The following is a 23,494-nucleotide window of genomic DNA, read 5'->3' as shown; positions in this document are numbered from 1 at the left end:
TTTGCACCCCCAGTTAGAGCCCTCACCCCCTCCTTCACCCCAACCCCCTACCCCAGCCCAGTGAAAGTGAGTGAGGATGGAGGAGAGCGAGCCAGCAAGGGAGGGGGAATGTAGTGAATGGCAGTGGGGCCTCGGGGAAGGGACAGGGCTAGGGTGTTCGGTTTTGTGTGATTAGAAAGTTGGCAACTCTATCTCAATGTCCTGCTTTCAGCTAGCCAGCCCTCCAGTTGCCTGAGAACCCCTTGGTCAGGCATGTTGTAGATGGCTATCTCGTTTAATAAATCTATAACCTTCCCTAATTTAGAATCACATAGTGAGCATATCCCTAATCTAGTTCTCATTCTGTCTCAGCTTCAGGAGTTGAAAGTAGATGGATGAGGCTCAGGAACCATTCAGATGATATACATCTGACACCAGGTGAACACTGCAGTTTGCTCCTAGTTCCCTATTGTATACACCCAGTGGGTAAAGGAGAAGTGCCTTTAGGAACATGAATTCAGAACTGCTGGACTTTTTGCATTTACATCCATATTTAGACTATGAAATAAAAGGGGCCTGACAATTTAAGAGGCACTCAAGGTTGAAAACGTCGGTCTCAACCTTAATGCTGCATTAACAGACGGGTTTTGCATTGAACAAGGAGCATAGGTTCTCTTTATATCAAATTATGTCATGAGAAGAAATCATCAATATGCTGCCCAACATATTAGAACACTTACAACGAAGCAATACTACTTATGGAGAAGACATTTTAACTTCTGCTTTTCAAGCATGCACGAATACACCATACGCCAAATCTGCGGCCTGAGCCTCAGTAAGAAGTGAATATGCTCAGCCCTTCTCAGGATGAGGACCCAGAACTGCGGTAACTTATGACAATGCACTGTCCTAAATATTTTAACCCCAGAGGAAGTTATGCATGCTGTCAATCAGCAGCCTCACTAGAAATAGGTTCCAAATGAGTGATATGCATTTCCTGTGCAGAAGATATGGATGTGGACACAATTTCCTTGGCTAGAGATAGAGGCTGAGTTTTTCACACAGCGGAGAGTCTGATTTCTAGCATTCTCTGGAAACAATCTATAATGTAGTATAGTATTGGTTTCAGCTGATTCACCTAACTTCCCCCTTCTTTTAAAGAAACGTAGCCAAGAGAAGCAGTTTCAAAACACTCTCACACAAATATGCATCACTCTTCACACATTTGGGGGAATTATACTAATCAAAGGAATATTTTCTATATAGTTAATGTATAAAAGTTAATTAAGATTGGGGGGGTTTCAGAGAATTCCATACATTTTCTGTAGGAACAAACTACTACGATTGTTTCCATTTTCAGAGGCTACCAGTATGATAAATATCATAGGAAATTTTCCTTATATGCTAGCCAGGTTAAAGTTCTCAGCAAGCTGCAAAGCTCAACAACTAATAACAGATAAAGAAAATAATTAGACTGTACAAAAAAGCATCTCTTTGTTCTAAAGTCATCTCAACTAAGATGACTACAAGCTTTTTCTATACAGCCTTTAAGCGATAAATGCCAAAAATACTGCTGTTTTAGAAAGCTAGTAGTGCACCATCAGCTTGAATTTTTGCAATTCAAAGAACAGTTGGCAAGAGATAACAGGTATACACTGGTTTCACCTCCTTTTTATTTTTTTGTATTTATTAAAATCTCTGGGTACCAATTAACCTTGCTCAATATTTACTATTGTTTCATCCGCCAGTAAAGGGGAACTGCAAGCACTACAATAAATGAATTGAAAGATAGTCTGGTTTTGCTGTAGGTTTTGTAAAAAAAAGCTATGATCCCACTTCATGCTGCTTCATAAATATTTTCCAGTTACTCAAATATTCTTCAATTAATCTTTGCAACGCTTCTACGGCAATGGTGCATTAAAGACATTATTTTTCTCTTTTGAGCAGTGGAAGGAAACACCTATTACAATAGCTGTGCTTGGTCAAGGCAATGCCACTTTCTATAATGATGTCAATAAAAAGGTCCCAAACATCAAATGCAGATCTTAAAAAGAGTGTTATTAAAACAAATACATTTTTATAGACAGTCTAGATCTACCACAACTGCAGCTCTGTATCCTCATTTCACTTTATTGGAACAAAGAAGTTTGCACTTTACCCTAAGCGCCTTAAACTTCACGCAAGTAACAATTTTTCACATTTAAAAACCTGCCAGTCCTAGACCTGCTTGCCATGCCTGGGTAGGCAGATCTCTACTAGAGAACAAGTTTTATTCTGATCCCAGATGAGTTCAGTAGCACAGCTGGCTGAAGACAGTTAATTGCTCTTCATGATGATTAGAATGTTGTTAAGGTTTTCTCAGAGGGAGAGAAAGAGAACAGGCATGTGGTTATGAAAGGTCACGGTAGAAACAAGATATAGCAGACACAACGTAGTGTTATATTGACAAATGTTTATCATAAGAAAACACACTGAGTGTTAAAACCTCCCCACTGCAAAGTTTTCTAGCAGGTTATATTGTAATACAATTTCATTAAGTAGCTCTATGCACTAAGAGTCCTTTGTAACTAGTAAATTGTTAGGGTTTCCTATTCACAGTAGTTCACATGTTTTAAAGAAGCAACATAAATATGTTTAGACTTGGCAGAATTCAATTTTTATATAATTTCAACAGATAATATAAATATTTGTTTTTAAGCATTTTTTATATATTTAAGTTTTCACAGTTGCATGAAACTATAGGGGTTAGTCAATGAGGGGAGTCATACAGTACTGATTTAATGACAGTGGACACTGAGATTCAAAAACTTAAAGCTTTGTAACCATTAAAACGTATATTGTCAACATCACATGTCACAAATACAAAGTAAATATCCTTCAATCAAACTAGTAAGTTCTCTCAGGCAGCATTTTTCTTACTTTGTCTATGTGCAAATTTTGATTATTATCAATGGAAACATTTTTTTAAAAATTTTGTAGGTTTGTCAGTGAAATTGCAGTTTATCAACATTTACCAATTAAAATCTGATAATTCCAATCCTAAATATGCTGTAGAGGTTGAAAAGAAAAGAAAAGAAAAGAAAAGAAAAGAAAACCCTTAATCGTTTAGCTTTGAAAGATGAATGAATTATTTTTCTGAACTATGTAGATTTCATAATAGGAAATCACAGGCTAGAAAGATGGTTGTATGTTATTACTGTTTTATTCTACACAGCTATTAGTTGATTTCACACAAGCAATTGAGCAGTATATTCCTCTTTAATAACTTTATAAAACTGATATATTCTGAATTAGATATTTCCCCATTTTGCTGCCATATAGACAGGTAAAGGGATTTTTAATTCTGCTTATATAGTTTCTCACATGTGCTACCTAAATTTTCATGGTCCAGGTACAGTAAACAGTCCAATATAAACATTGCAAAATGACATTCCAATTGCCTGGCTGATGTACACAGAATAGCTGGAGTTCATTTACAAAATAGCTGGCATGCAAGGGCTTAATAGAATCATAAAAATTAAAGAAGGAAGAGGCCTATTTTAATGAAACATGTATTGTAGAGGGTCAAAGAGTTAAAGCAGGCAGGCAACGGAACTACTAGACTTATTTGCATCGTTTGGACATCCTATCCATCAAGCAGTGGCTCAGTGCTGACAAACCATAATTTATTTTCTTGATACTTATGATCAGTCACACATATCTATCTCTTTATCCAAGATCTTACACATACCCATCGCCATGGAATCTAATGTAATAATATATGTCAAGATGTTAAGTGGTGTTAAAATGAAAGAATAAAGAAGAATATGGAAAGAGAATGATTGTTAATGTTCAAAGAAAAACATAAGAACCATTAACTCATACACTTAAAATAATTAAAATCAAAACATTTTTTTTCCTGTTCGAATGCTACAGTTAAATCCAAACTTAGGGCTGGAAGGTTTTATTTTGGAACAAATATAGTCTCACTTAACCCTCCTAGAATAAACAAAACGATAAGAACTTCTCAATAACAGAATGTTTCAGCTCTCTTCTGCCAAGATTTTCCTGACTAAATGGAAAGAAAATTTAAGAAACTCTCAAGAAACTGTCCATTTCAGTCAGAATGTAAATATTCCCCTTTTAACTGTTCTTAACACTGCTTTTTTTGTCTCAAGGTTTGTATATTTTGTGAATTGTTTAATCAAAATGACACTGGGATCCTTCCCTCATCCTGATGAGGACCTTTCAATACAGGGAGAGTAGTTTCTACCTTATATCATCTCTAGACTTCCCTTGATGGGACTTTGGCAATTTTTGGAAGATTTTGGGCTCCTTTTGCATATTCCTGCAAGATAACTGGAGCAACTTGATCAACTTGGAGGTTAATCACAACATTTTCAAACTTGCTTGCCTCGTGTTATGTATCTAAACAAATGGCCTGTTGATGGTGGAAATTTTGTGTCCTTGTCAAGGTTCCTTCCCCACTCTGAACTCTAGGGTACAGATGTGGGGACCTGCATGAAAGACCCCCTAAGCTTATTCTGACCACCTTAGGTTAAAAACTTCCTCAAGGTACAAACTTTGCCTTGTCCTTGAACCCTATGCTGCCACCACCAAGCGTGTTAAACGACAAACAGGGAAAGAGCCCACTAGGAGATGTCTTCCCCCCAAAATATGCCCCCACGCCCTACACCCCCTTTCCTGGGGAAGGCTTGATAAAAATCCTCCCCAATTTGCATAGGTGAACACAGACCTAAACCCTTGGATCTTAAGCACAATGAAAAAGCAATCAGGTTCTTAAAAGAAGAATTTTAATTAAAGAAAAGGTAAAAGAATCACCTCTGTAAAGTCAGGATGGTAAATACCTTACAGGGTAATCAGATTCAAAATATAGAGAATCCCTCTAGGCAAAACCTTAAGTTACAAAAAGACACAAAAACAGGAATATACATTCCATTCAGCACAACCTATTTTACCAGCCATTTAACAAAAGGAAATCTAATGCATTTCTAGATAGATTACTTACTAACTTCTAAGACTCCCTTCCTTTTCTGTTCCTGGCAAAAGCATCACACAGACAGACAGACCCTTTGTCCCCCCAACCCCTCTTCAGCTTTGAAAGTAACTTGTCTCCTCATTGGTCATTTTGGTCAGGTGCCAGCGAGGTTATCCTAGCTTCTTAACCCTTTACAGGTGAAAGGGTTTGCCTCTGGCCAGGAGGGTTTTTATAGTTCTGTATAACAGAGAGGTGATTACCCTTCCCTTTATATTTATGACAGTCCTCAACTTCTCTGAAAAGCCAAGTCACTTTTATTTATTTTATTTAATTTGAGGCAGCCAAGTTTGAACATTTTGGCCTATGACCCTCAAGACAGGCTAGACCAGAGAGGAGAATGTTTCCAGAAAGGAGGTAAAAGCCAGAAGTATAACCTTTCTAGATCTTGCTTAGAGGCTGAAGTAGTGTATTTATTGATTGATATCTAATCTATTTCTCTAATAAATGGTTATACCTCAGTTAAAGTGCATGCAACAAATTTGATCTCTAATTCTGTCAGATATTCTAGATACATAGTGCACTGGGATTTCAAGGGAGTTTCTTGACAACAAGAGTGTCTAGTGGTGGCTCTAGCTTGCTTTAGTTGTATATGTGCTCATTAATTAAAGACACTTTTGAAAGTGTCCTTCAATTCTCTGCAGTGGATGCTGGGCTGTTCGGTGAAATGCAACTGACATCACTAATGCCCTGGGTTACTTATAACCCTCACTGTAATGTGCATTACATTGCCTAGGGTGCTGGAGTAGCTCTCCTGAATGGATCCATCATTTGGAAGAACTATTCTGTTAAATTAACTGGTCTAAATGGCCCATAGACTAGAGGAGAAGGTAGAGCTTTTTTAGCCTTATTTTGTTTTCTCTGCCGGACCTTAGTGATAGGATCAGAAATGAGAATCCTGTTACACGCTGGGATGGAGGACCAACAGCAAGACAACGAATGAAGTATACAAATCCAGAAGTTTAGCATTGCCTTATCAATAAGTGTCCTGCAAATGCTATAGCCAGACATTGTCATTGTTTATAATTGGCATAGTTCAAAGAAAAGCTAGATTTCATCAATCTATAGTTAATATTAAGAGAAAAATAACAGTGATGCTACTATTGCCTATGGCATCCATTTTTCTATTTTTCTAGCTGTTACCTTGAAAAGCCAATTGCATTGGTTCTAAAAATTCTGAGTAGGGCAGATTAATCACTGAGATACCTTTGGGCATGTCTACAGCGTATTTGGGAGTGAGCCTGCCAGCCTGCTAACAACGTGCGTTAGCTCTGCTCAAGCTAGAGCACTAAAAAGAGCAGTGTGGACATTGCAGCATGAGCAGAGCAGCTCAGGACAGATACCTGAGCTTGGACCCACAGGGATGGGCAGGGTTGTACTCCGGGGGCTAGCTGCTATTCATGCCTCAATGTCCATACTGCTATTTTTAGCACGCTAGCTGGAGCGGAGCAAGCACATGTTGGTCTACCAAGCTAGGATGCATGATCCCAATGTACACATACGCTATGAGGTCAGTGCAGTTGCCCCAGAGATAAATTTGACTTGGGGTCTCTCCCATATTTACCAAATACAGAATCAGTATGCGGCAATCCTCTGTAAGAATTGTGTGAAACTTTCATTACAAAACAGGAAACCACAGGAAGCTCAGCTTTGAGTTTTCTTATAGACTTGAAATGTGGCCCAGCTTCATTAAAACCTTGCAAAGTTTTTGAGTAAACCTCTATGTGAAGTTTTGTAGGATTTTGACATTAAAGCTGGCAATGGTTTATGGTTTCAGCTGAGCTATGAGTTGCATTTGAACCCCATACTCAGAGTGAAATGTCAAGTGCCGTGAACACATCAAAAATAAAAACTCATAGACTCACCAGTGAATCAAAATGGTTGAGATTCTTACCGTTCTAATCCTGGTAACACAGTCCTCTTGCAAAATAACAAAATAAAGAGTCAGATTCCAGTTCTCTTGGTCACACTGAATACTACTGTTACGAATTACACCTGGTAGGACACGCGCACAACTGCTGCGAATTATACCTGGTAGGATACGCACACAAGTGCTACGAATTATACCTGGTAGGACACGCACACAACTGCTGTGAATTATACCTGGTAGGACACGCACACAAGTGCTACGAATTATACCTGGTAGGACACGCACACAAGTGCTACGAATTACACCTTGTAGGACACGCACACAAGTGCTGCGAATTATATCTGATAGGTCACGCACAGTTCGAATTTAGGCTGAGGCACAGAAATAAAGTCCACAACTGCAGAGTTCCCAAAAGACACTAAGTTTATTACGCTCGAGCATGGTGCCCCCCTGCTAGCCAGGATGGGACCCTGAATGCAGATTATACAAAGGTTATATACCTTTTAGCAAAGCATGTTGCCCTCATGCATCGGATACCTTAGCCAATAAACAAACCCTTGTCTTATCTACCACCTATCCCTGCTTGGTGCATTCCTCGTGCTATACCAGTATGTTAATTACACAGCATGGTCCTAAAGCCATGCATCAGTATCTTTTATTATCAGGATGGGAGGCCTCACATCAAGGCCAAGAGACAGGGAGTTAGAGACTGACAAAAACCAGATACTGGGAGTCAAGGCAGGCTGGAGACAAGGAGGAGGATTTTCGCAGGGATTCAGTATCTAAGGATTACTCCTCCTGGTGTATGATGTGCTGGCATTTAAACAATGGTGGGCCCCAAACCAAAATGGAGTCACATGTGCTAACTTTTTCTTAACAGTCCTCCCTTTTTTTTTTTGTACATCAGTAAGCTATATTGGGGCTGAGTAACCGCGCTGCAGGGTTAGCAACTGCCGACAGCACATACTGCAGTGTTGTAGGCATACAAAAAATAACGCAAAAACAATAACAGTCAAAAAAAGTAAATACAAAATACGCTGTCCCCAAGTCCCCACATCCGGTAGCCATGAGGTGAGCCAGTCCCAAACCTCCTGGAATCCGGCGCTGGTAGTGTCGAGGCTGATGTGGTGGAATAGGGCTGCCTGTTGCTTGAGGATGTGGATGTCAGTTTCCACCCTATGGTGCTGATTTACAAAAACACAACAGCTTGAGATGACCAGAGCACAAACCCCGCCTTGATCTGCAAGGAGATAATCCAGGGCTAGGCGGTTTTGCAATGCAGTTTGGGATAGCTGAGTGACTTCAATTTGAAGGGCAGATAGAGCATCTGCAGTAGCATTTGCCATTAATTCTAAAGCAGCTGAAATGTTAACTATAGCTTTTTCCAGCTCGCTTACTCCCAACCATGGCAGAAACCAACGCACAAAGGAGTGAAAGCCTTTGGGCCGATAAGAAAGGGGGTTTAAAGGGATACTTCCTCGGTCCCTCCATACTAGATTGTGGATCTCTCCCCGGGTCAGATTCTGGTGTACTGTCACGGCGGGTACTATAGCCCCTAAGGTACATGTACCACACCATCCTGCTGGGAGAACCTTATAGGCTGTGTGATTGCATAACCAATACCAGCCAGACCCCTCGGGGACTGGCCACGGGGTTCTGGAGTAGGTAGAGGGGCCTCCCGCACCAGAGCTGATTTGGGTGGTGTCCTTGCACCCCACAAAATTCCCTACAAAAACTGTATTTTCTATGCCCTTACGTCGTGACACACATAAAGCATAATTACCTTGGGCCACCATATCAATAGACCATATTTGGATTGTAACATTCCAGTTAAATGTAGTGTTTGCCCATAGCTTAGTTTGGAGTGTTCGATTAAGGGGGATAGGTACCCCTACCAACGGGTTCCCCTGACCTAAATATGTGGGGGTATGAATACAAATCCAACACTGCGTTCGATTTACACCCTGTTTGATACCACGGGTTAAATTCAAGAAGCTATTGCCCTCCCATCCTTGTACTGGACTTGGGAATAGGGAGAGGACCCCCCAGGCAAACCATACCAATGTCGACATTCTTCCCTGTACCATACAAAAAACACTACCCCCAATGTAAGTCCAACAAACAGGAACACAAAAAGTCCTGGTGGGCTATGAAGGTCCCAGTAGCTGGAAAGCTCAGTCCATGGGTTGGTTGTAGTGTTCATTCGTGAAGTGGCTCGTCTGCTGGCTCGCCAGGGTCAGGTGGGGGTTCTGTCCCCAACTTGACGTAGCTATGGTGAATCCAGGAACCTTTACCTGCAACTTTTAAAGCAGAATAAGTACATAACAGAACCTGGTACGGCCCCTCCCACCGGGGTTCCAGGGGGTCGGTGCGGGGGACTTTTTTTACCATTACCCAATCCCCTGGCTTAAAGGAATGAACCTGTAACCCTAAGGGTGCGGTTTGAAACAACTGAGCTTCAGACTGGTTGTCAGTTAGCTCCTTTTGCAGTCTAGCAACATATCTGGCCAAAGTTTTATTTTCATTCAAGAGGCTAGCATGTACAGGAACATAAGTTCCCGGTACTAAAGCTGGTCTCCCAAACAGCACCTCAAATGGGGACAGGCCTAGGGGCATGCGTGGCGTTCGTCTTATATGCCATAAAACTATAGGCAAGACCTCTGGCCATTTAAGTCCAGTTTTCTTACAAAACTTTGCTACCATTGTTTTTATTGTTTGGTTCATGCATTCCACCTGACCTTCAGACTGGGGGTGGTACGGGGTGTGTAATTGTCGAATAATTCCCAAGCACCAGTACAGTTCCTCCAAAATTTTTGCAGTAAAGTGTGAGCCCCGATCTGAATCAATGACTTCAGGGACACCAAACCTGGGTACAATGTCTTTCATTAAGAACTTGACCACAGATCTTGCATTTGCCTTTCTGGTTGGTATTGCTTCAGGTCATCCGGAAAGTTGGTCCACTATAACGAGGAGGTGGTGAAACCTTGAGCATTTAGGCATTTCTGCGTAGTCCATCTGCAAGCGCTGAAACGGGAAGTTTGCCCAGGGTCTCCCCCCTTTTGAGTTGGCATCGAGCCGAGTCTTAGCAGAGAAGGCCAGGCAAGTAGGGCAGGAGCCAAGAACTCGCTTTACCGCGGGATAAACATGCGGTGCTGCCCAGAACTTTAGTATGGCAGCTACCGTGCCCTGAATACCAGCGTGACCCAGGGAATGAAAATAATGAGCAGCTGCGAGTAGATAACGACGGGGGAGAATAGGTTTGTTCCCAAACCTTATCGGAGCCCTTAGATCCCTCCCAGCGTTTCCAGTCGTGCAGCTCCTCCAAGGATATGTCAGCATACAGCAGTGTCCAGTCAGCAGGTGGGAAGGACACATCCAGGGGGAGGGAAGCCGAAGCCAGAAGGGGCTGTAGAGCTGCAGCCTTTGCGGCTGAATCAGCTAATGCATTGCCCTGAGATACAACACTGTTAGACTGCCTGTGCGCATAACAATGAACCACCGCCACCTGACGAGGGGCCTGAATAGCTTCCAAAAGGGCAGAGATTAGAGGGCCATTAGCGATTTTTGTGCCTGAGGACGTTAAAAATCCTCGTTGCTTCCAGAGCTGGCCTGTAGCATGACAAACCCCAAAAGCATACTTAGAGTCCGTATAAATGGTAACAGTTTTTCCTGAAGACAATAAGCAAGCCCTGGTAAGCGCGTGTAACTCTGCACCCTGGGCGCTGAAGGAAGGCGGTAGGGGGGCAGCCTCGATAACGTCTGCCTGAGAGGTAACCGAATAGCCCGAGACCCGGTGGCCATCTAAATAGTACGAGGACCCATCTGTGAAAAGAAGTAAATAGGGCTCAACTAAAGGGGAGTCCACTAAATCCAGGCAGGGCTTACCATCCTGCGCGACGACATCCATGCATACATGGTGAGGGGTACTGTCCTTTGGGAGGGGTAGCATTGTGGCTGGATTGAGGACGTTACAGCGGCGTAAAGTAACGTTGTCAGCGGCCAACAGGATTAGTTTATATTTATGAGCCCGCTGTGGAGACAATGCCTGTGTAGAATGCTGTTTTAAAAGAATTTCAACCTTATGAGGGACCCAGACAGTTAGAGGGTGCCCCAAAACAATAGGTCGTGACCGTTCAACCATGACAGCAGCAGCAGCAACAGACCGTACACAGGAGACAGAGCCCTGAATTACAGGGTCCAGTTGTACTGAATAATAGGCTACGGGGCGTGGGCGACCCCCCAGGTATTGCAAAAGGACGCCGCTAGCCACTCCCTGCCGTTCGTGAGTGAAAAGAGAAAATGGTTTACCGTAATCCGGGAATCCCAAAGCAGGCGCAGAGATCAGAGCCTTTTTGATGGATTTAAAAGCATTTTCCATTTCCGGGGTCCAGGAGACAGGATCGAGGGTCAGTGTTGTAGTAGCTTGAACTAACGATTTTACCAATTCCCCGAAAGCTACAACCCAGGGTCGGCAGAACCCCGCAACCCCCAGGAAAGCCCGTAACTGCTTTTTTGTAGTCGGATACGGGTAATCCTGGATTGCCCGCACCCTATCAGGGGATAGTAAACGCTCCCCAGGCCTAATTACAAAGCCCAAATAAATTACCTGATTTAGGCACAGCTGCAACTTGGATGGAGATGCACGATGACCCTTATTAGCTAATGCAGTAAGGAAAACAACAGAGTCAATTAAACATGCGTTATGATTTGAGGCAGCAATTAGCAAATCATCCACATATTGAACCAGAACAGACGAACTAGGCAAAACAATGTCTTTTAAATCCTCAGTGAGAATCCGGGAAAAAATAGTAGGGGATCCTGAGAACCCCTGGGGAAGACGCATCCATGTTAGCTGCTGACCCTTTCAGGTAAATGCGAATAAATATTGAGAATCAGGTGCAAAGGGATACTGAAAAATGCTGCACACAAATCTATGACAGTAAAGCAAGTGGCTGATTGAGGCATTAGCGTTAGAATAGTGCTCGGATCAGGGACAACTGGATGGGGGGCTATAACATAACCATTTATAGCCTGTAGATTCTGAACAAATCGATAGACTGGACGCCCGTCTGGTCCCGGTTTAGGCTTCCTTACTGGAAGAATGGGAGTATTACAGGGCGAACTGCAGGGGACTAAAACCCCCTGAGTCAAATAGCTGTCAATAAGGAGTGAGATGCCTTCTTCCGCCTCCCTCGGCAAGGGGTATTGTTTTACGGACGGAGGCGGTCCGCCCCTGTTTTCAGACTGACTGGAACTGCTGATTTAAGAAGACCCACATCAGTAGGATTTGTGCTCCACAAAGTGTGGGGAACACTGGACAATTCAGGGGGCACACCAGGAATAGGGGTAACCGATGTCATAAGAGAAGCAACCGCCGAGTCCGGGACGGACATGCGGAGCCCCTCGGGGGCGCAATATATGTGTGCCCCCAATTTGCCCAGCACATCCCGCCCGAGGAGGTTTGCGGGGCCCTCCGGCATTACAACAAACCTATGTGATAGCTTTAAAGAACCAAGCTCGATAGGGACAGGGTAGGATAAAGGAGCCGGGAAGGGATTACATTCTATACCCTGCACCCAAACCTTGGTATCGGACAGAGAGCCCGGAACAAAAGTTAAAGTGGAGAGGGTGGCCCCAGTATTTACTAGAAAAGGCACAAGGTGTTCCCCAACTTTCAAATAAATTTGTGACTGTAATTCCAAGTCTTATTTTAACTCTCCCAAAGTCCCCAAAACCTCCGCCTCTAGTTACTGGGGGTTAACAAGGTTCTGGGGGGCGTTAGGGGGAAAAGAATGATTAGCCTCTACCTGGCTCTTCCAAGGAGCCCCTCGGGGAAGCAGGGGACACTCCCGCCTCCAGTGCCCTGGTTGTTTACAATAATTACAATTCCCGTCCCTCATTCTATCCCAACCTCCCCCTCCTCCTGTCCCTCGTCCATGCCCCCTTCCCCTCATCTCTTCGCGCCCTTGCCAATGCTGGTTTCCCGAAGGAGCCTGCAAGGCAGCAGCTAACATACTTACCTCCTCCTTCTTTTGTTTACGTTTTTCCCATGCTTTTTCCTCGTCCCTGCCATTAAACACAAAGGTGGCCAGGTGTACAACCTCCTGGAGCGGTTTTCCTGGCCAATCGGGCACATGCTTAGAAAAATATTTTTTTTATATTTGATGCTGCCTGATCAACATAAAAGGAGACCATCATAGGACGGTTTTCCTCTGCCTCAGGGTTTATACCGCCCCCATATACACGAACTTGTTTGGACAACCGGGCCAAAAAGGCAGAGGGGTGCTCAGTAAGCTCTTGCTGACATTCACGAATTTTAGACCAGTTAGCCATTTTACTACCAGCTTTACGTACAGCTTTTAAAAGGCCGTTTCTACCCGCCTTTAAAAGGCCCATTTGAGAAGGCACATTAGGGATCCAATTGGAATCAGTCAGGGGCCAAGAAGCCCGGGTACTATCCTCCCCTGCCCAGCGCCTATTAGCATCCAGGATGGAATATTTCTCATTAGGGGTAAAAAGTGTGTCCAGAATTACCTGGACATCTCCCCATGTAGGATTAAATGCGGTAAATACAGACCGAATGGTTTGCAGAACCTTCTCTGGATCGTCACGCAGGCGAGGCATCTGCTGTTGCCATGTTACTAAATCGCCTGAGCCAAAAGGGCGGTGAACATAGGGAAAAGCAAACCGTTCACTCCCATCCGTACCATGAGTAACAAGGGGTTGCTGAATGAGGGGAGCTTGCAGAGTAACCGGTGGGTCAATGGTGGGCCCGCACGGGCAGGGGGGTGGCGAGCAAGGAGATAATAGGCATAAGTCAGAAAGCCGAGGGTAAGCCGGGGGAGGGGCAGAAGCAGGCTGGGGAGGAGACGAAGCAGGCATAGCACAGAGTGGGGCTGAAGACCCCTGAGATAGATAGGAAAAGAAGGAGGAAAGAGGACGTCCTTTCACACGTGCATAAGCCCAGTTGTCCCATACATACCAATAATCCATCTGGGCTGGAGCTTTGTCCTCCAGCCTCCTTCTAAGCGCTGTTAATGTATCCCCAGCAAAGGACCCATCCGGTGGCCATTCAACAGATGTTTGAGTTGTTAGTGCTGGCCACTCAACCTTACATAAAATAACAGCTTTTTTCCTACCTAACCCATGGGTGCCAGAAATATTTCCCCAATTCTCAAGAATTTCAGCCAAAGGGGTCCCCTTACTTACACTCTGCCCAGAACCCATAATGGGCTACCAAAAGGATACCAACGGCTCACACCCCCCCCCCCCCCGGAGTTCTCAAAGGTGAACTCACCCTGTGCCGACTGGAGCTGTCCGAGAGGAGGAGTGTAGTCTCACTTGTTGGGGCGAGCCTAGAGTCCCTTCGTGGTCGCCAAAACTGTTACGAATTACACGTGGTAGGACACGTGCACAACTGCTGTGAATTATACCTGGTAGGACACGCACACAAGTGCTACGAATTACACCTGGTAGGATACGCACACAAGTGCTACGAATTATACCTGGTAGGACACGCACACAAGTGCAACGAATTACACCTTGTAGGACACGCACACAAGTGCTACGAATTATACCTGGTAGGACACGCACACAAGTGCTACGAATTACACCTGGTAGGATACGCACACAACTGCTGCGAATTATACCTGGTAGGACACGCACACAAGTGCTACGAATTATACCTGGTAGGACACGCACACAAGTGCAACGAATTACACCTTGTAGGACACGCACACAAGTGCTGCGAATTATACCTGATAGGTCACGCACAGTTCGAATTTAGGCTGAGGCACAGAAATAAAGTCCACAACTGCACAGTTCCCAAAAGACACTAAGTTTATTACGCTCGAGCGTGGTGCCCCCCTGCTAGCCAGGAGGGGACCCTGAATGCAGATTATACAAAGGTTATATACCTTTTAGCAAAGCATGTTGCCCTCATGCATCGGAAACCTTAGCCAATAAACAAACCCTTGTCTTATCTACCACCTATCCCTGCTTGGTGCATTCCTCATGCTATACCAGTGTGTTAATTACACAGCATGGTCCTAAAGCCATGCGTCAGTAACTTTTATTATCAGGATGGGAGGCCTCACATCAAGGCCAAGAGACAGGGAATTAGAGACTGACAAAAACCAGATACTGGGAGTCAAGGGAGGCTGGAGACAAGGAGGAGGATTTTCACAGGGATTCAGTATCTAAGGATTACTCCTCCTGGTGTATGATGTGCTGGCATTTAAACAATGGTGGGCCCCAAACCAAAATGGAGTCACATGTGCTAACTTTTTCTTAACACTACTCAAGAATTAGGATAGCAAAATACAGTGCTTAATCATGTCAGAAGAACTTGGAATGCTCATTTTAAAAACCCTTGTATATTATGTCATAAACCTAAAAGAAGTCCTTAGAATACTGGATCCATTTTGTATTAGGCACTGTCCATGATAAGACTCTGTAACATGTCTAGAAGATTCTTAGACTTCTCACACAGACCTAACTCTGCTAGTCTGACTGAGTCATCTGACAGATTTACCAGTAAACTGATGTAGGTCCTACTCCATAACAGAAAATTTGGCCTTCCACAGCATACTCCTGATTTTTGGAAAACAAATCTTGTTAAAACATGGAGTTGCAAGTGTGAATTTTCTGACCCACCAATAAGATCTGTTGTGCTGCTGACAGAGGCTAACAACCTCAGTGCAGCATCAAGGGCAGTACACAGAGAAGAAAGATATATATATTGTGTTATGCTCCTAATAGCCTGGGCCCATCCTGTATCTTTAGGAAGGCTCCTCATTTGAGTGTCAGCTTATTGCTCTCTAGGGAGCCAGCATCTTACCCTTTCTTTTGTGCTGGTGACTGTATGTGTATTCTGCTCCTTTGGAAAGGAATCAATATAAGGCTGGCAGACAGCATTTGTTACAGCCGAGAGCATCCTTTGGGAGTTCTTTGGTGTAGCCCCCATTCTTCTGTTTTAGCAAAATAGGTATGGAGTGGGTTTAAGTTGGCTGAATCCTCCTAGCGCATACTCTACTGTGTTTATGTCTGCTGTGGACTTATCCTCCAGAGGCAGCAGCTAAGCTAAATGTGAGCCAAACACTGTGCCTGATGCATTTTCTCTTCTCTACCCTAGAGCCAACTAGATGACTCAAGAGAGTTGTATCAGTAAACCTTACATGCTGTGTATGCCCTTGGCAGGGATATACAACTCTTAAGGGGACTAACTCAGCCAAAACAGAATCCATCTACATATTTTCCTTTAAGAAAGTGTGTAGTCAACTGCAGTTGCACTGTATTTGATCAGGGTTTAAATATCACCCACTTAGAAATTCTGCTACTTAAGAAAAGGTATGTAATCAGTAAAGGCGTGGTCACATTGTGTTTTACGTATAGCAACCCATCTCTGACATGCCAAACAGCATGCACACAGAAAATATTTTGCAATTATCAAATTGTAAATGATACCAAATAGAAAATGTTTTCATTTGTTACTTTTTAAAGTACAGTTTTGATACGGAAAACAGGAGTGAGGAACTGCTATGCTAGAGATTCCATGAAGTCCACTAGGGATTTTGCTATTGATTTTACATGGAAGGCGATCCAATATTATGGTGGTAGACAACAACATAAAACTCTAGATAGATAGATAGATAGATAGATTCCCCCTTCCACTGTGACCCTGATGCCCCAGGACACTCTCTGCTCAAGGACCATACATGAATGCAGGGCTCAGTGGCATGGCAGGTCTGTGTCCTCAGCCTCGAGGCTCTCACACAGAGATCTGCCCACATGCCCAGCCATGAAAATCACAGGAATGGAGGATCTTTTCAGACCATTGTGAGAGCTCCTCCCACAGACACCAAAATTCCATGACTCATGATCAGTTTGTGAGAGTTGGCAGTATGTACAATTGGCTTCTCTTCCCCTTAGTTGCCACAATCATCAGGCTTATGGAACTGCTGTCTGATCCCCTGCATCTCCTACCCCATGACTATCCTCTGCTCCAACCTCAGCCTCCCTTCTAACCTCCATCCTCCTAAATCTACCTCCCCAGTGCCCTGCTCCCCTTTACTCTCCCTATTCACATTTGATGTTGTCTCTGCTGCTCCTCACACTCCCTATATCCTGTCTAACCCCATAACCATACAGTGGCAGACATATTACTCATAGACATGGCTTTATATATAGGGACCCTGCGGGTCCCTATATATACACTTATTAACATGTTTATCAATGACCAGGAAGAAAACATAAAATTATCACTGATAAAATTCGCAGATGACACACAACTTGGGGGAATAGTAAATAATGAAGAGGACAGATAATGAGACAGAGCAATCTGGATTGCTCAATAAACTGAGGGGAAGCAAACTGCCTATGTAATATGGTTAAATGTATACATCTAGGAACAAAGAATGAAAGCCATACTTTCAGGATGGGGGACTGTATCCTGGCAAGGCGTGACTCTGAAAAAGAACATGAGCTCCCAGTGTGATGCGGTGGCCAAAAGGGCTAATAGATCCTTGGATGCATAAACAGTGGAACCTCTGTATTTGGCACTGATGTGACCACAGCTAGAACACAGTGTCCCATTCAGGTGTCCACAATTCAAGAAGGAAGTTTATAAATTGGAGAGGGCTCAGAGAAGAGCCACAGGAATGATTAAAGGATTAGAAAATGTCTTATAGTGACAGACTCAAGAAGCTCAATCTATTTAGTTTAATAAGGAGAAGGTTAAGGAGTGACTTGATTACAGATTGGAAATCATGTGTAAAATTTTAACAGTGAAAGCAATTAAAAATTTACTAAGGTTGTGGTGGATTCTCTATCACTGGAAATTTTTAAACCAAGATGGGATGTTTTTCTAAAAGATCTGCTCTAGGAATTATTTTGGGAAAATTCTATGGCCTGTGTTATACAGGAGGTCAGACTAGATCAGGGATCTCAAACTCAAACCACAAGGGCCACATGAGGACTAGTACATTGGCCCGAGGGCCACATCACTGACACCTTTTCATACAAAGATACAAAAGCCCCACACTCTGCCCCCAGCCCCGCCCCACTCCACCCCTTCCATGAGGCCCTGCCCCTGCCCCACCTCTTCCAACCCCTTCCCCGCCCCTATTCCAATCCCTTCCCCAAGTCCCCGCCCCAGCCCTGCTTCTTCTCCATCTCCTCCCCAGCGTGCACCGCATCCCCACTCCTCCACCCTCCCTCCTGGAAAGTTCTAAGCACCACCAAACAGCTGTTTGGCGGCAGGAAGCACTGGGAGGTAGGCAGAGGAGTGGGGGAGGGATAGCTCAGCGGTTTGAGTATTGGTCTGCTAAACCCAGGGTTTATGAGTTCAATCCTTGAGGGGGCCATTTAGGGATCTAGGGCAAAAATCGGGGATTGGTCCTGCTTTGAGCAGGGGTTTGGACTAGATGACCTCCTGAGGTCCCTTCCAACCCTAATATTCTATGATTCTATAATGCAGTGCGTGGGGGGGGGGGCAGGGGGTGAGTGGAGCTATGACGGGCCATAGGAAATAACTCCATGGGCCGCCTGCGGGCCATGTGTATGAGACCCCTGGACTAGATGATTACAATAGTCCCTTCTGGCATTGGACTCTATGAATGTATGTACAGACAGCAGGGAAATAATGGCTATCTTGCTGACTTCAGCCCCATTGACAATAATGGGAGATGACAGCCATTTTGACTAAGGGAAGATTTGTGATTTGTCAGCTTTTCAACATGTTTTCATGAGACAGGTAAAGAAAGTCACAAGACTCACAATAAAATCATGAGCGTTGGCAATACTGGTAGCTTGCTGTAGGTACTCCAGATTTGAAGCAGAGTAACAGAACAAATACTATATATGTACAACAAATGAGTTGCCATAATTTTGAATTTCCTGAGATTTCATTTAAAAATCTCAACCATAACATTAAATAAGCAAAGGTGTTTTAGCATAGATCTGTATTACTATTCAATTAAAGGGTCACACACTTGCTTTCTATTGTAGGCTGAGTACACTGCACACACCAGGTACTTGTTGCATCCTGCCATTCCCTGCCAACCCCCAATATACAGATACAAACTCTGTGTACCACCTTAACATCCCTCTCTATTTCAGGGACTCCCTGTACCATCCTCCACCCCTTCCTTCATGTCAGGGACACTGTGTGTCCCCTTTTTAGGGTGACCAGATGTCCTGATTTTATAGGGACAGTCCTGATATTTGGGGCTTTTTCTTATGTAGGCTCCTATTACCCTCCACCCCCTGTCCCGATTTTTCACACTTGCTGTCTGGTTACCCTACCCAATACCAGTCTTCTTCATTCTCTTTCCCCCTGCCCTGCCTCATGCCAGAGACTCTGTGTGCCCCTTCATTTCCTCCTTGTCCCCATTTCCCCCTCTACTACATGCCTGGGGCTCTGTATTACCCACATGCCCCTCCTTCCCCATACGATTGTTCCCCTTTTTAGACCATGTCAGGGGTTCTGTGTGTTCTCCCCATTTCTCCATTTCCATCCATGCCCCTTCCCCCCATACAAGGGTACCCCATTCTCCCACAATACCAGGGGTTCTGTGTTCCCCCCATTTCATCCTTCCTCATCGTGACAGGGGCTCTGTGTGTCCTTCATGCCCACCTTTCCCCATTCTTCCTTGCCAGAGATTCTATATGCCATCTCTTTCTCTTCATGCCAGGGTCCCCCATTCATCCCCCCTCCATGCCACAGGCTGTGTATGTGCCCCATTGCCCTCTTCCCCTCATGGCAGTGTACCTTGATCTCCTCCCCTCCCCTTCTCCTGCCCCTCCCCCTCCCCGACCCACCATTTTAATTTATTTTCTTTCAACCTAGGAGAAAAGTCATTCAGTGTGTCAACACTTTTAAACTGCACTGGGAGGATCAGCAGAGCTGAGATGGGGGTTATTGTTACACTGGAAGGTGTTAATGACTGCCATCAGACAGTGCTGTGGAGCTGAGTGTAAGACCTCTTTTCACTTGGCCAACAATATATGAAAAATGAACATGTATGGCCTGACCCATCCAAAATTCCTGCTGAGGTCAATGAGACATTTGAGTACACAAGGAAGCAATATCTGTTCCATTCACTGCATGCTGCAAAGATAAGTATTCCAAACAGTCTAATAAATTGCTCAGATTCCAGAAATAATAAATACATATTTATCTGACACAGAAAAATGGAAAAATTCAGACCCAGTCCTGCACACCTGACTGATGAAAATGGGATTTCCACGGGAGTCAAGAGTGCAAGACGGGCCTCAATTCTTACCCCAAGATGTAATGTTTTAAATATGTACTGACTAATAGAAATGAAGTTTCTTGGTGTTCCATTCCAACCTCACTTATTCATAGCAACCCCTTAAATGTTTACCTACCATCCAGCCAGGGCCACTACCCAGCACTGCATTTTAAACAGATTTTCAGCACCTCCAGTTTAATTTTTCATCTTTCACCTTTCTGTATAAAACAAGTTGATTAACATTAAGCCATTCCTGAACTCAATAAAAATCAACTTTCAATGGCCGAATCAAGTGTGCAATTGTCTGAGCACCTGTCTAGACATCTTCACCATCATCTATGCACTGCTGTAAGTGCACTGACAAAGAGCAAAAGATGCAGTATAAAGGAAACTCGCAAACTAAAATAACAAAGTCCCCCAAACACACATTCTACTACAAGATGTCCAGCTTGTTGCCAGCAACTGAACTAAATGCTTCCTGAAGTTGTCCAATTCTATGATGAATCCTGAGTGCCAATGAAATGCAGTTTTAAATTAAAATATCCATTGTTTATCAGATCAAAGAACCAGGATAAATAGTTAAGTAAATATGTTCCCCACCATCTGCCCCTTATTTGTCATACTGTGGGTGTAATTTGATAACCTCAGTAATGATGAACTTGTTGATGGATAACAACGGCTAGACTTGTGTGAATAATTACATTATCCTTGAAACAGGGAATACATTTCTGCTTTCCCCAGAATTTATAGATCTCAGAAATTCACAAAGCTGGTCCAAAAGCCTTTCATTATCAAACACATCTGTGTGTAACCGCAAAACACACCTTTGAGAAAGTACAAGTGCTGCAAATCCCTTCCAGAAAGTGTTTTTAATAGGAGCTGAAAAGGCGGGTTGATGAGAGATGTAGTGAAAGACATCTAAGTTTTGGCAAGCGTTCAAAAGACAAACAGAATGGAAGTGCAGTAGCCAGTCAGGGACTTCATACTGAAAAGACAAAAGCCAGAGGTCACAAAGTCTTTCCAAAGTAGGATTTTTATTTTAAAGTATTAAGGGCCTTAAGTCCTGAGAGCTGTTGCTAATTTTATTTGGACAACCAAAATTATAGTTTTGCTTCTGCCCGATACAAATGGAAAAACAGACTGAGCAATGGATAGAAGTGAGTGAAAAAGGGTTTTCCCATGAAATTTTTCAAAATTTCTAATTTTTTTCCCATTCAGAGATAAAACCAAGAACTTTTGAATTTTTTAGTGAAAAATGAGTGAGAGAGACCCATCCCAGAATAGTGTTCTGATTAGGGCAACAAGCTATTGACAGGAGACCCAGCTTCAAGTTGCTGCTGCAAATCAGGCGGAGCAAGGACTTGAAATGGGGTCTTTTGTATCTCAGGACTGGTGAATGGGCTATTGAATATGCTGGGGGAGGTGTCTCACTCTCTCTCTTTCTTGTTTTGAACAGAGATGATATTTTTCTTTCCTATCAAAGATTCTATCCTGGATGTGGGAAACCTTTTAAAAAAAAAACAAAAGAAACCAATATGTTCCCGTGAAAAGTTTCTGTTTTGACAAATTGGCATTTTCCGATGAAAAACTGTTTTGTCACAAAAGAATTCCCAACTAGCTCTAATGATGAACCATTTGATTGGGCAAGTACTGAATTGCACAAAATCACTGGTTAGCATGGCCAACACCAACACATTGGATGGCAATTAAATATCACATCCAACACGTTACCTAAACAATGTAGGTAAAGACTGCCTGGAGTTTCATCCAGTTTTGCTTCATCTGTATTCAAAACCACTGCCATAGCATGAAAGAAAATAAACCAAAAAACATGAAAAAGGAGATAAAAGGAGATCAAATGAAGACTAAAAGCTTATTAACTGTGATGTGGACTCTCACGTTCTGGGTCCAGACCAACCTTTGCCAAAACAATTGACATATTTATGCTCATACAAGTGTAGCCATACATATCATGTGCTAGGAAATAACATGGTAATACATAACCAGACTAGCCATAGTTACAATTTTTTCTAATGCTCAATTAGTTTCCTTGAAGTAGGACAAGTGTTAACAGGTGTTCAGGCTACAAGCTAACATGCAGGTAATTCATCAGTAGCTTTTGATAACTAACCATCCCTCCTTAGACATAACCCACTGTTTACTCATATGAAGAGAGAGTAGTAAGTAGTTTACACTCATTGTTAAATTAGTTAATCACACTCAAGAGGTATATTTAAGTTAAAGTGGCAGCTCCAGTAGACTGGATAATTTTCCAGATTCATCTCTTTAAAAAGACCCAAGGGATTTTATATTTCCACTGGGAAAAGCTGTTTTTATTTAGGGGGCTTTTAAATAAATAACTAAAGGCTACATCCAGCTCATAACAAGGGGCAGTTGCGTAGCTGCTGTCCCAGGAGCAGACAAATGACGAATTGTGACTTCCTCCCAGCTCCCTGCTTGCTATAGAGAGGAAATAATCTGCTACTGGTCTATAGGAGCAGGAAGTTACTTCCTCCACTATGTTGGCTCAGCTGCAGTGACCTATGTAATATATATACATAGTATTTGGGTCTGTCTTTTGAATGTTAACTCCCCTCACCCATCCCCAGGGTTTGTGTGACAATTAGTGTTGCCCATTCTCCCACATTTACTGGGAAAGGTGATTGTGGCCCCCACTGCAGGAGCTCTCACCCCCACATCCCCCTGATCCTAGCCCAGAAATTAATTCTGCCCCCAACCTCTAAATCAGTCCTGTTTCCACATCAGTTCTGCCCACCATCACTTCAGCCTTCCTCAGCCCCTGTCAGTTCAGTCCCCCAACCACACCTCTGATCCTCCTTCTTCACCTCCCCTTCCAGGCTCGGGAGCAGCTCCAGGGATTCTTCACCCCACCCCCACTTCCCTGCGGCAGGGAGGGTGAGGGGAAGAGGGAGAAGACAAACCTGAGCAGCTGGGGTCTTTCTGCTCCTTCCTCCACTCCTGTGAGAATTGCTTTGGGTTGCTGAGGGGAGGCAGAGAGGGAGAGAATTCCCACACAGCAACTCTGATTGGTGTCTCTGCTCAAAGAGGCAGGCAAGGCAGCCAATCAGAGAGGGCTTTCCCATAGGCAGGGCTCATTTTCAGTAGAGGGCTGGAGCTTCTCCTGTCACCGCAAGACTGGCCTCCAGCCTGGCAATAAGTTCATCACTTCTGAAAAAAATCACAAGAGTTGGCAATATTGTCCTAACCAGCCACCTGCATGGGGGGTTGCTCACCCCACAGAGACTGCTGTCCCTCCAGGGCTGTGTCCTGTAGTGTGAGTAGCTCACACAGAAGAGCAAGGGGACAACTTACGACCATTACTCACCTGCAGAGACA

The sequence above is a fragment of the Eretmochelys imbricata genome, chromosome 3 (genome assembly GCF_965152235.1).
Source record: "Eretmochelys imbricata isolate rEreImb1 chromosome 3, rEreImb1.hap1, whole genome shotgun sequence".
Taxonomy (NCBI): Eukaryota; Metazoa; Chordata; order Testudines; family Cheloniidae; genus Eretmochelys; species Eretmochelys imbricata.
Note: the sequence above shows the minus strand (reverse complement) of the source record.